The sequence below is a fragment of the Lepidochelys kempii genome, chromosome 3 (genome assembly GCF_965140285.1).
Source record: "Lepidochelys kempii isolate rLepKem1 chromosome 3, rLepKem1.hap1, whole genome shotgun sequence".
Lineage (NCBI taxonomy): Eukaryota > Metazoa > Chordata > Testudines > Cheloniidae > Lepidochelys > Lepidochelys kempii.
In genome coordinates, this window is record NC_136382.1 from 31,147,641 (window position 1) to 31,161,035 (window position 13,395).

Sequence of the window (13,395 nt, forward strand, 5' to 3'; positions counted from 1 at the left end):
GAAAACTGCAAATTTTCTTTCCCAATATTATGAATTCTTTTTTCCACTAGTGTGGTCCAAATAAGTGTTCTGTTTAACAACCTTGATTATGCCCCCTGTTTTATTTCTTCTATTCCCTTCATTAAATGCATAACCAGTTTACCATATGTGCTGCAGACAATTGCCTGAGAAACATTATTATTATTCAATGACTTAATCACAATATTCAGATAAATTCACTAACTGATCAATATATTTTAAGATTTAATCCCTCAATGTCTGCAGAATTCCACAGGGAGATTCCAGCTTCCGTGCCATCCAGTATGGTTGCCACAGTGACCATTCTGGCTCGACAGCTTTTGTGGAGCACCTTTTAAAAAAGAAAAAAAGATTCTATGCTAGAGATGTTTACTTAGGGCTGCGTATTCTTTATTATTCGCCACCAAAACAGTTGGGTTCCATTTACATACATGTCCACCAACCATTGTGAGCCTACTACAGTGCAATTGTATTGCATTAGAAAAACCCCAGACTTGTTTATATGCCACAACATTCAGCACCTTTTAAAGATGTCTTTCTGGAATGTATTATAGACCATAAACCCTGAAACCAGACAGTCCCTTCCCCATTTGTCTGTTTTGGCCCACAGATACCATCCAAGCACAACCCTTGTAGTTCTCCAACTGCTGCTGATACTACCCCAGTGTCCAAACAAGACAGATTTTTTAGAAAGGTAGATTGGTTCCATTTAGTTCCAGATGGTGGTTTGTAGACCATTTTCCCATCCACTCTTATGGTGCAATTGGAGTCTGTTGTACTCCTGCAGTGGTCTTGGAACCTTGGAATCACCAGTTGGAGTGTTTCTAAACCTTGGGACCAACTGCAGGTCCTTCACATCAGGACATAGTGTTGTAAGCCTCCACCACATCACAGTTGCAAATCTATAAGACAGAAAGGGAAGAAACCATTTCTTGCTGCTTCTTTTACTTACTTTTGTGAGTTTTGAGTTGGCTTCCTTGAACCCAGCTCTGCCCTTTACTTCCCAGCTCTAGCCAATCCCACACCAAGCACAGCAAGTACCACCTTGCCTTTGGGAAAGACTAGTAGGGAGCTTGATCTTGGATCATGACTTTAGATCCCACTTGGTGCTCAATTAGGTCTCCTTTGGCATCAAACCACACTTGGTCTTCTGTGCTTCTGCCTCATCGGTTGCAGGGCCGGCTCCAGGCAACAGCAAACCAAACAGGTGCCTGGGGCAGCAAATGGAAAGGGGCGGCAGGACGTCGGGCTCTGGGGCGGCAGTCCGCCCTCGGTGGTAGTGCGAATTCAGTGGCTGCTTCGTCACAGCATGTTCAGCAGCGGGGATGTGACACTTCTTCAGTCGCCGGCGGCAATTCGGCAGCCACACCGTCACTCCGCCTCCGTGTTCGACCGGCAAGATTCCGCCTCCCCGTTTGGCGGCAACTTGTTTTTTTTTGCTGCTTGGGGTGGCAAAAACACTGGAGCTGGCCCTGTTGGTTGACACACTCTCCTTTCCTTGATCTTATTACAAGTGGTTCCCCTCACCCCGCTAGCACCAGCAGGAGAGTGAATTTGTGTGGGGGGGTGGAGGGTGAGAAAACCTGGATTTGTGCTGGAAATGGCCCACCTGTTGATCACTTTAGATAAGCTATTACCAGCAGGACAGTGGGGTGGGAGGAGGTATTGTTTCATGATTTCTGTGTGTATATAAAGTCTGCTGCAGTTTCCACAGTAAACATCTGATGAAGTGAGCTGTAGCTCACGAAAGCTCATGCTCAAATAAATTGGTTAGTCTCTAAGGTGCCACAAGTACTCCTTTTCTTTTTGTGAACCAGATGAGTTACTCCAGTAACTCCCTGAATTTTGCCTTGCTTTGTCCCATCTGACAAGTGCCATGCCATAGTTATTGATGCCATGCTGTCTAATAACATTTTCTTTATCCCCTGCTATCGTGGTTTTTACCATGTGGCATCTCCAGCCATCCTGTGAAAGGGGCACTACAAAAGACAACTCTGGTGCGGGGGTCTGGAAGCCCTACTGGGAGTTTACCAGGTGATGCTGCTCATTGGGCTGGCCCCCTGAACAGCTTTTAATCTTTTCACTTCTGCCTTTAGTTTTTCATTCTTAGGCTGGCAAAATGGCACCCCCGGTCTTCCGTGTTCCTGATCTCCGTTATTGTGCTCTGTTAACTGTTTTATCAATTGTCAAGGTTCCTTCCCCACTCTGAACTCTAGGGTACAGGTGTGGGGACCTGCATGAAAACCTCCTAAGCTTATTCTTACCAGCTTAGATTAAAACTTCCCCAAGGTACAAACTATTTTACCTTTTGCTTTACCTTGTGCTTTATCACTGCCACCACCAAATGTCTAGCCAGTATATTACTGGGAAAGAGTCCATTTGGAAACGTCTTTCCCCCCAAAAATCCTCCCAACCCTTACACCCCCTTTCCTGGGGAAGGCTTGATAAAAATCCTCACCAATTTGCATAGGTGACCACAGAGCCAAACCCTTGGATCTTAAGAACAATGAAAAAGCAATCAGATTCTTAAAAGAAGAATTTTAATAGAAGAAAAAGTAAAAAGAATCACCTCTGTAAAATCAGGATGGTAAATACCTTACAGGGTAATTAGATTCAAAACATAGAGAATCCCTCTAGGCAAAACCTTAAGTTACAAAAAGACACAAAAACAGGAATCTACATTCCATTCAGCACAGCTTATTTTCTCAGCCATTTAAAGGAATCAGAATCTAATGCATATCTAGCTAGATTACTTACTAAGTTCTAAGACTCCATTCCTGTTCTGTTCCCGGCAAAAGCATCACACAGACAGACACAGAGAGAGAGAGAGGCTTTGTTTCTCCCTCCCTCTAGCTTTTGAAAGTATCTTGTCTCCTCATTGGTCATTTTGGTCAGGTGCCAGCGGAGGTTATCCTAGCTTCTTAACCCCTTACAGGTGAAAGGGTTTTTCCTCTGGCCAGGAGGGATTTTAAAGGTATTTACCCTTCCCTTTATATTTATGACTTCAATATAGTGAAAATATTGTTTGCTATTTCTCCCTCCTGTGCACTTACTTTCCCCCTTTTAACAGGCACATGTCTAGGTCTCAGTTAAAGTTTTACTGAAAGCTGGCTCTCATCATACGGTGGTGGTTGCAATGTGGTAGTCCCTGCCCATGGGCTACTTGGTGGCTCTTAGTTTGGTTCATTCCACATGTTCCCATTCCATCTTTTCAGTTTGCTAGGGCCTCCTTTTTTCCATTTATGTCCCATCCTTCAAGCACTATGTAAGTACCTGAAGCTCATTGTTGCCCAACAAGATTTATAGTGGGGGATGGCACTTTTCTTTTTTTCAAATTCTCAACAGCTGTTTCCAATTTTCTGTTCTGTCCCTGTGCTTTCCAGTGCTCTGTTGCTTCTTCTAACTTTTTCTTTGTTTCTGTTACTTGCCTCGCCAAGTTTGTGGTGTGTTGTCTAGGGCACCTCACTGCTATGGCCATTGATTGCAATATTCTACATTTATTATTACTTTTTAAAGCCTTGATCTCTGCCATCACTTTACATGTTTTTCCACTATCTTTTTTGACCTCATGCGGACCTCCTTTGCTGGCTACACAGTGCGTCCATATGTCATCAAACTCTGTGGGGATATTTAGAGAGGGGATTAGGGGATTTCCTAGCTCAGAGTTTTCTGCCATCACAGGTTGCTTGTCACTTACTGAATCAGTGGTCTAGGTCACCAATAAAGAAAGGTGGAAAGTTGTTGCTGCAATGCTATCAAAGCTGCTAAACTGTTACAGCTGCTCAGCGCTTCTGTCCGTAGTGCTCCGGTGTTGTCAGCGATAGCAGAGAGTGCAGCCTGCTAATTCAGGAGACCTCAATGTTACTCATAGAGAAAGACCACGGGCACGGTTTGGTGACAAAGGCACTCGGATAGGTTTATTTCCCTCAAGGCACAGTCCTAATGACTTCCACAACTTGCACAAGTACATTAACACAGGAGTTCCCCATGCCAAGGAGCGGCTCACTCAGCAGCGGGAGTCTCTGCTGTCCCCTAGGCCACACAAAGGGGTACAGTGAAGTACCCCTAAATTTATAGACTGAGACAAACAACTGAGATAAACAACTTATGTACCACTTTGTGTGTTTCATGACATTTGTTTGTTACTTTACCTTGTTCCTGATATCTCAGATACAACATCCCTATTCATTGTTCTGTCAAACCATCTTATCTTGTACTAGACTGGGGTGTATCTGTACTAGCCTTCTGGAATATATTTATATAAATATCTAGTGCCTAGTACTTCTTTGGAGTGTCTGTTTTAGCAACACTAGTTGCAACTTTGCCAAGTTTATGTACCGGACAGTGAACCTGTAAGCATCTGCTTTAATGAATGGCTTGACTTTAGTTCACAGCCTCTGGTGTAGGCCTCAGGTCTTGCACCAGGCCTAGTGCTCCAGGCACTCTCTCTCTTTTGACTCAGACAGGGCTCTTCTTCAGGTCTGGGAAAGGTATTCCCAGTCTCACAGCTAAATGCACGGTGGAACAGATTGTTTAGTATAGGTAGTTAACTCATATACCAAGGACTGTTCAAAGTAGAGTGGCCTGTTATTAAACATGCACACCTGGGAGCTTAAATTCATAACTCTTAGAGATTTATGGCTTATTACAACCATCTGTAACCCACTAACCCCTCGTTTTGTCCCGTGAATGCAGGGGTGTTAACAGATGGTCCCTTAGAATATGTGCTAACTACTTATGCTAAACAATCTGTTCCACCTTGCATTTATCTGTGATGCTTGGAGAACCTTTCCCAGATCTGAAGAAGAGCTCTGTGAAGCTCGAAAGTTTGTCTCTCCCACCTACAAAAGTTGCCTTGTCCCTGTGACTTCAGGGTAAGTCTGTTGTAGTGCTTTAGGAGTTCACACTTGTTACTGAGTTGGTGAAATCTAATTATAGAACATACAACCAGTTTGGGGTTTCTGCCCTGCTTTTTGACCGTCTGACCTGAAGTTGGCTCTCAGTCATGAGCCACTCCAGACAGTGTGACACATGGGACAGGGAATCAGGAGTTTTAATACTGGCCCCACTACCAGTTTACCTGGGCAAGTCACTTAACTCATCTGGTTCATTTTCTCCATCTGGAAACCAGTGATGTTTAACTATTTTAGAAGAGTCTAGTGAGGATTGATTTATTATTTAATGTGTGTAAAAAAACTGTAAAAGTGCTAAGTATTTTTATTAAGCCAGAAGGGTGAGTCAGTGACCCATTTCCTATCTGAGCTTGCCTTCAGGGTATTGATGTTTCGGCAGATTACAGAAACTGAATTCCTGCCTTATATTGTGCTCATATGCCAGTGCAACTAAAGAACTGTTTGTGGGCGTTATCTTGCCTAAAGGCTTATGATTATAGAAGGAAGATGCATAGATTCATAAAGCTAGTAAATCTATAGGGCCTTCACAGGCTGCATGTATTAGCGCCTCTGGGAAACAGACAATTTGGCTCATACCATATAGGAGGGAGGAAGGATGGTCAAGTGGTTAGGGCTGTAGCCTAAGACTGCAGAGATTGCCTGCTCTCCCACAGACTTACTGTGTAGCCTTGGACAAGTCAGTTCCCTGCCCATGAAGTGGGAAAATATACTTCCCTACCTCACAGGGGTGTTGTGGAGGTGCTCAAATACTATGGTAATAAGTAAGTAACTAAGATATCTCAAAATGATTGTATTCACCAAGATTCAGATTCAAGCAAGCATCCTTATTCAACAAAGCACTTAAGCATGTAGTTAAATCCCACTGAAGTCTACAGGGCTTCAGTGCTTTGCTGACTAATAAAAGCTTACATGCTTCTTGAACTGGGCCCAAAGAGCAGGGCTTGGTCCTAGCTTCCATTATTCCTTCAGCTGCTCATTGGTCTCTCCCATTCTCTCTTGCACTCTGACAGCATATCTTTTCCCAGGGGAATGCTGTATACTGGCCCAGTCCTGCTCCTATTAAAAGCAATGGCATTTTTGCAACTGACTTAACAGAGAACTTGGATTACATCTTCACATCGGATTTTCAGAAGATACAGTTGAGATTTTATTCCAAACCAGGAAACCATTTACTAGTAAAGAAATAAATTAATAGAGACTTCAATCAAAATGTTCAAAATATGATGCCTAAACTAGGCACCCTGGGCCAAATCTTCAAAGATATTTAGAGCCCAAAAGCACAAAAGTAATTAGGTGCCTAAGTCCCTATTTTTAAGCACCTAAGAGTCACTGGGGGGGGGAGAGACTTGACATGAAAAACACCTTTATACAGATAAAATCCCATTTAAAAACTATTTGAAAATGTTATAAAATTAAAATATATGTACAGAACAATATGAATAAAATAAAGCAAAATGCATCTTAAGCAAACATTACACATGGATCTCTAAAGCATCATCATCACCAAGTTCACTCAAAATCTTATTAACACACCAAGTCAACCAAAAAGTGTCCCGGTTACAGAGTCAGTTTATAAAAGCTGTAATCAGTCTGGAGCTGGGCCACAATCAGTCTGCAGAACAGCCCTAGCTCATCACACCTCTCTACTCCAGCCATTCTGTTCCAGTGAGATTTCAAACTGGCTAGTTTTGCCTGACCCAGTGAAAAGTTTGCCAGGCAGGAAGTTGTCTGAATGCAAGCTCTGTATCTCACTCCAAGAACAAACAGGGGCCGGAAAAAACCAGCCACGAACAGCTGAAGAGCTGCTACCAAAAAAAAAAAAAATCAACAAAACAAAAAGAGGAATCAAACAGAGGCAATGTAGAAAATACTGAGCCACCATCTCTGACGCTCAACAGATGGGGCACTGCAGAGACACCTCAGAGGTAAAATGGTGCACAAAACGGTTAGTTGCTATGATACTATGCAGGAACTGTAAGATTGGGGCTCTAGATTGCAAGCGGAGGAGGTTTGTACAATGTCCTCTAAGCTGGCGACATAGAGTCACCCAGGGACAGGGGCATCCTCCAGGATGTACTGAGGAGGTCAGAGAAGGTGGCATAATGCTGCATCTTGACACACATGTCATAGAACTGCTTCTTGGTCATAGTTGTAAAAAAAATCCACCAAACCCTTCCAGGACAGCAATCTGCCTAGTTGCACAAGGATATTGTCCACAGAAAGGGAGACAATTAGTGAGGGGAGCACAGGATTCCCCCCAGAAGAACAATCCTTGCAAAACTTTCTGCAACTACTGAGCAACCCGCTGAGGAAGCACCACCTGGAATTCAGTGGGGAACTTATCTAAAAGACACACAGACCATATTCTGGTCTGAACAGCAAGAGCTGTTGCTGACTTCCAGCTTGACCACCTAGGAGCAAGAAGGTGGGACAGCTTAGTCAACCCAGCCTGAGTCAAAGCAGAAATCAGGCTGTTGGAGGAGAGAGCTTTAGCAGAAAAAGTGAGTCTCTTCCAAGAGCCATAAACTGGGAAACACCTGGTCCAGCCATGTACTTCACAGAAGTTGCCAGGCATTAAAAAGACCATTATAGAACAGAGGCAAATCTAGACTCTGTAATGGACCAGGTGCCAGCAAAAATAGGTGAGAGTCAAAGCCCATCCACACAGCATGACCTAGGGGAGGAAAAGCAAGGGATTTCCAGGCCAGTGGGGAGTTGGAATACAGCAATCACTGAACAGACTGGACATGAAAGGCTACCACCCTGCTGCCTAAATCAATAAGCCTCTGTCCCTTGTCATCTAACAACAGGAACAGCAAAGCAGGGCACAACCAGTGGTAACTCTTAAAAATGGTTAGTATGGCTCTGAAACCAGTCCAAAAAGCCCAGGGGAGGGTCCAGGCATACCAGCTGATGCCACAACAGTAAGGCCACAAGGTTGTTGGCAATCAAAACTTGTTCCTGAAAAGAGAGTCCAGGAAGGAAGGAGACAGCGCCATTTCTGCAGGCAGCCTTGCACCTTCTCTTCAGCCTCCTCCCACTTCCTTAGCATATATTGTTCAGATCTGAAAAAGACCCTCAACACCTTAATCCCAGAGGTGCCCCATTGCAATTGTTGGGGCAACAAAGGGGGGCCGCTACACTGCCAAGAGCCCAGTAAGATCGAATTGCTCTTGGCCCAGTTAATGCGGGCAGAAGATGCCCTTTCATAGACTTGTGCAAAGTGCTTGCACATCACCGTCAGATGTGATAAAAACTGAGGTATCATCAGCATAGGCCGACAGATGAACCAGAAAAGCAACTGGCACCCCAGCACAGAAAGGCCAGTCAGATGACTTCCAAGGAGGTGCAGAAATGGCTCCAAACTAAGACCATACAGTATCCCAGACAGAGGACATCCCTGCCAAATGCCTCTGCAAACCAGGAAGCAGTGGCTAAGACCAGGGAGATGAGGTGGACGAGGGTTTCTTCTGGCAACTAACAGAAATTACTAGGTCGCAGGCCCTGGTTCTCATGGGAGACGTCAATCACCCATGATATCTGCTGGGAGAGCAGTACAGTGGTGCACAGACAATCCAGGAAGTTTTTGGAAAGTGTAGGGGACAATTTCCTGGTGCAAGTGCTGGAGGAACCAACTAGGAGCAGAGCTCTTCTTGACCTGCTGCTCACAAACTGGGAAGAATTAGTAGGGGAAGCAAAAGTGGATGGGAATCTCGGAGGCAGTGACCATAAGATGGTTGAGTTCAGGATCCTGACACAAGGAAGAAAGGAAAACACGGACCCTTGACTTCAGAAAAGCAGACTTTGACTCCCTCAGGGAACTGATGGGCAGGATCCCCTGGGAGAATATCATGAGGGGGAAAGGAGTCCAGGAGAGCTGGCTGTATTTTAAAGAATCTTTATTGAGGTTACAGGGACAAATCATCCCGATGTGTAGAAAGAATAGTAAATATGGCAGGCGACCAGCTTGGTTTAACAGTGAAATCCTTGCTGCTCTTAAATACAAAAAAGAAGCTTACAAGAAGTGGAAGATTGGACAAATGACCAGGGAGGAGTATAAAAATATTGCTCAGGCTTGCAGGAGTGAAATCAGGAAGGCCAAATCATACCTAGAGTTGCAGCTAGCAAGAGATGTTAAGAGTAACAAGAAGGGTTTCTTCAGGTATGTTAGCAATGTAACCCTTCTGCCCGTCAGAGTTGGCAGCAACAAGGGCCGGGTTCAATATCTAGCGGTTCCATTCCAATAACACAATGCAAACCGGCTCGAGCCCCCACCCAGTGACCTGGGACAAATATATACCACCCCCGCTGGGCGCCTCCAAGAGGCAATACTTCCCCTCTCGCAAGCACATAGTCTGAGTGTAGCAAAAGTCTTTTAATAACAGAGAGAAACAATGTGGCATTATGTTGGGGAAACACCACCAACCGGATTCATAACACAACCCATGAGCAAAAACAACCCCACCCCAGGCAAATTGGGGCATGCCCTTTTCCCTTTGGTTCTTGAGTCCAGCAACCCCAAAAGTCCAATGCCCCAAAAGTCTCTGTCCCTGGTCAGGGCAGCCCCAGAGTTCGAAAGTTTATCGGCGGAGCTTTACCTCCCAACCTGGGTGGAAATGGGACGGGGGGTAAGAGGCACCTTACGTGATCTGAAGCTGACCGTCCCATAGCTCCATAGCGGTGCTCCGCTCCGCCAGCCGCCCCACGAACTCCTTCACTCAGCTCCACGGCCCACAAGCAGCTCCTGCCATCCACACACTGCTCCGCGTCGAACTGCTTCACCAGCCGTCCCGCAAACTGCTCCACAATATATCTTCAGGCTCCCCCACTACTTAACACAACACTCAGTGATTTCAGCTCTTAGGTGAATTCAGCTTATAGTAGGGGAGCCCCAGTGCTGGTGCACTGTCAGCCCAAAGTGAGCTCAGCAGCCTATAACTAGACTTCTAATGAAATCAAAATTAGCTCTGATATTCCACAGTGGAGAGAGGAGGAAGTGCAATCAGCATGTAAGGCCCTCACCAAGGGGCCCATGCCACCAAGTATTAATACTTGTCCCCAGCCTCTCTCCATTCACACAGTTTTGGAACCCATGACCCTTGCCTAGCGAGTGCTACTTAGATGATGGTGAATCCCTCCATCGTAACAAAAGGCCACGTACAGTTCCAAGCACAGTTCCCATAATCAGGGTAATAACAATTTATTCTTCCTGCCCCAATAACAGAGACACTGGGGATCCCACAGCAGCCAAAGTGACCATTTGGGCAGCTATGGTCTCATTCTAGGCATGGTGGGTGTGCCTATGCAAATGAGATCGGCCCCTGAAGTTCTTTTCCACAACTTGCCACACCTCACCACCAGATGTCAGGGTGGAGCTCATCCTGACACTGCTTACATCCTCCCCCCAGCCGAGACTTTGTCGTCCCGACAAATCACACTCCCTTTATACCAACTCATTGGTTTCCTCCAAAGGGCCTCAGGAAGCCCACTTTAGCTTCCACAAGCCTGTGTGCTAAATGTATTGGCTCCTCACTAGTCACCCCAGGTGCATCATAAGTTAACCGTTTCACTGGTCTTATCACCCTGTCTCGTCTATTGAGAATCTCTGTTGCCGAAGTAAGGGGAACATCCTCTTGAGTGACGGATGGAGAGGCTTCCCTGGAGGGTCCCTCGGCTACTGGCGTAGGCCCCTGCACTCCTAGTTCTAACGCTGGAGGGTCCAAGGTGCCCAGGACATCCTCTACCTGTCTGTCCCCATTGTCCAATAACCTGTGTGTGTCATCACAGGGGGGTCTCATCAGCAGCACCGGGGTATCAGAAAGGGGCCTAAATAGTTCCGCCATTGGGTTTAGGGCGGAAGAGGGAAAACTCTCGTTTGGTTCAGCTGATCGAGACTGAAATCTTGTCTCCATCCCAGGATACACCAGGGTTGTGTCTTCCTCCTCAGACTCACTCTCAGATGTGCAGAATAGGGGTAAGTTAGCTGCAGGGGGCCCACTGTCTGTGTTGGATGGCGGCTTTGGTCTAGCACCTCTGTTCTGCCCGGCGGCCCTGCCGTGGCCCGTCTCACAAGGGGTGCTTACCAATTCCCCCACAGGGAGCAAAAGGTTTCTATGCACCGTCTTTATTTGCCCTGGACCGTCTTCAGGTTTGATCTTGTAGACCGGCAGATCTCCCAGCTTTTCCATCACCAGGTAAGGTATTGCCTTCCATCTGTCAGCTATCTTGTGTTTGCCAGCAATACCCAAATTTCGCAGCAGGACTCTGTCCCCCGGCTGGAGCTCCTGCGAACGCACTCTAGCATCATATCGATGTTTGTTGTGGTCTGCGTTCTTCCGAGCCGCAGCGGTAGCTAAGCGATAAGCATCCCGCAGCTTTTCTCTTAGTCGGGATACATATTGCTGATGAGTTTCATAGCTATCTCCATCCTCTGATACACCAAAGCACAAGTCTATGGGTAATCTTGGTTCTCGCCCAAACATCAAGAGATATGGGGTGACTCCCGTAGCATCGTTCTTTGTGGCATTGTAGGCATGCACCAGAAATGCGACATGCTGGCTCCAGGTTGCCTTCTGCTCTGGTCGCAAAGTTCCCAACATATCTAATAGGGTTCGATTGAACCTCTCTGGCTGAGGATCACCTTGGGGGTGATAAGGCGTTGTCCTAGACTTTTTAATTCCTGCTATCTTCAGCACCTCCTTCAGAAGGTGACTCTCAAAATCCCGCCCCTGATCAGAGTGTATCCGAGCCGGGAATCCATAGACTGAGAAATATTTGTCCCACAATACTCGAGCAACGGTGGTGGCCCTCTGATCACGTGTGGGATATGCTTGTGCATACCGTGTAAAATGGTCAGTCACTACTAGAATGTTTCCAACATTCCTCTTGTCTACCTCTACAGACAAGAAATCAATGCATACCAACTCCAAAGGTTTGTTGCTGGTGATGTTCTTGAGATATGCAGCCCTCGTGGGCAGAGTTTTCCTTTGAACACATCGAGCGCAAGTCTCACATTTCCTGCGAACATCTTTAGCCATTCGGGGCCAATAGAACCTACTACGAATAAGTTCCAGGGTCCTCTCCATCCCTAAATGCCCAAAGTCATCATGCAGGGCCCTCATGGCCAGGGCTCTGTACTTTTTTGGCAGTACTAGTTGTGCTCGTTGTTTTTGTAAAGGGTCGGTGGTCATTCGGTGTAGCACTCCCTGAATCAGTTTTAGTTTGGTCCATTCTCTCAATAGTAGTTTACCCTCCGGGTTAGGTGGGACAACCGCAGTTGGGCTTCGCCCCTCCCTTTTGGCAAGTAGTGTATCACGAATGTCAATATCTTGCCGCTGGGCTTCTTGCCAGTCAGCCGCATTGAGCATGGGCAAAGGAGATTGGTCTAATGCAATATAGTTCACCGAAGCAGAAGGCATGCATTCAGGGGGCAGGCCCAAAGCTTCTGCAACACATCCCTGAAAGTCTTCACGGGCCTCTGGCTCTCGGCGACTCACACTGCAAATAGCTCTCACTCCATCTGTGGGTATCACAGCAACTTCTGTAGCCTGCGGACGCCTGGACAATGCATCTGCATCTACATTGCTTCTCCCTGATCGGTACTGAATGCTGAACTCATAGCTAGCCAAGGCGGCCACCCATCTCTGCCCTGTAGCATCCAGCTTAGCACTTGTTAACACATAAGTCAGTGGATTGTTGTCTGTCCACACCTGGAACTGAGCACCATACAAGTAGTCTCGAAATTTCTCAGTGATGGCCCATTTCAAGGCCAAAAACTCCAGCTTGTGGGTGGGATAGCGAGTTTCACTATCAGACAATCCTCGGCTGGCAAAGGCTACAGGTTTACATTTGCCTTCCACTTCCTGGTACAGGACTGCTCCCAGACCCTCCAAACTGGCATCAGTATGCAGGATAAATGGTTTGCTTGGGTCAGCAAAAACTAGGACTGGAGCATGAGTTAGGCAAGTAATGATTTCTTGAAAAGCCCTTTCACATCTCTCATCCCACCGTGGCCCAAATGGTGCAAAGGGGCCATTGTGTCTCTGCACAGGAGGCTTTGGGGACCTCCCCTTATTCTTGGACTTAGATTTGTTCTTGCTGGACTGATGTCCCCTGGTAAGATCATTCAGAGGCTTTACAATCGTAGCATAGTTTTTCACAAATCTGCGGTACTAGCCAATAAATCCAAGGAAGGTCTTGAGTTCTCTGTAGTTACTTGGACGTGGCCATGTAGTGAGTGCTTCTATTTTATCAGGATCAGTACTCACACCTTCTTGGGACACAATGTGACCCACATACTTCACTGAGGTTCTGCAGAACTGGCATTTGTCAATTGAAAGCTTCAGACCATAATCCTCCAACCTATCAAGCACTTTAAGAAGTCTTTCTTCATGCTCCTCTAAGGTTCTTCCAAACACAATCAGGTCATCCAAATAAACTAACACTTGCAGTAAATTCATGTCTC

The 13,395-nt window shown here is 46.1% G+C and overlaps 1 long non-coding RNA gene across 1 annotated transcript; it reads right to left on the bottom strand.

Moving 5' to 3' along the window:
* Positions 1–386: 386 nt before the first annotated feature.
* LOC140908138 (uncharacterized) lies at positions 387–10,121 on the bottom strand. The gene is made up of 2 exons (XR_012157773.2): positions 9,576–10,121; positions 387–920 (listed from the first exon to the last, which is right to left on the bottom strand). It is a non-coding gene; the product is annotated as an uncharacterized LOC140908138 (long non-coding RNA).
* Positions 10,122–13,395: the final 3,274 nt, after the last annotated feature.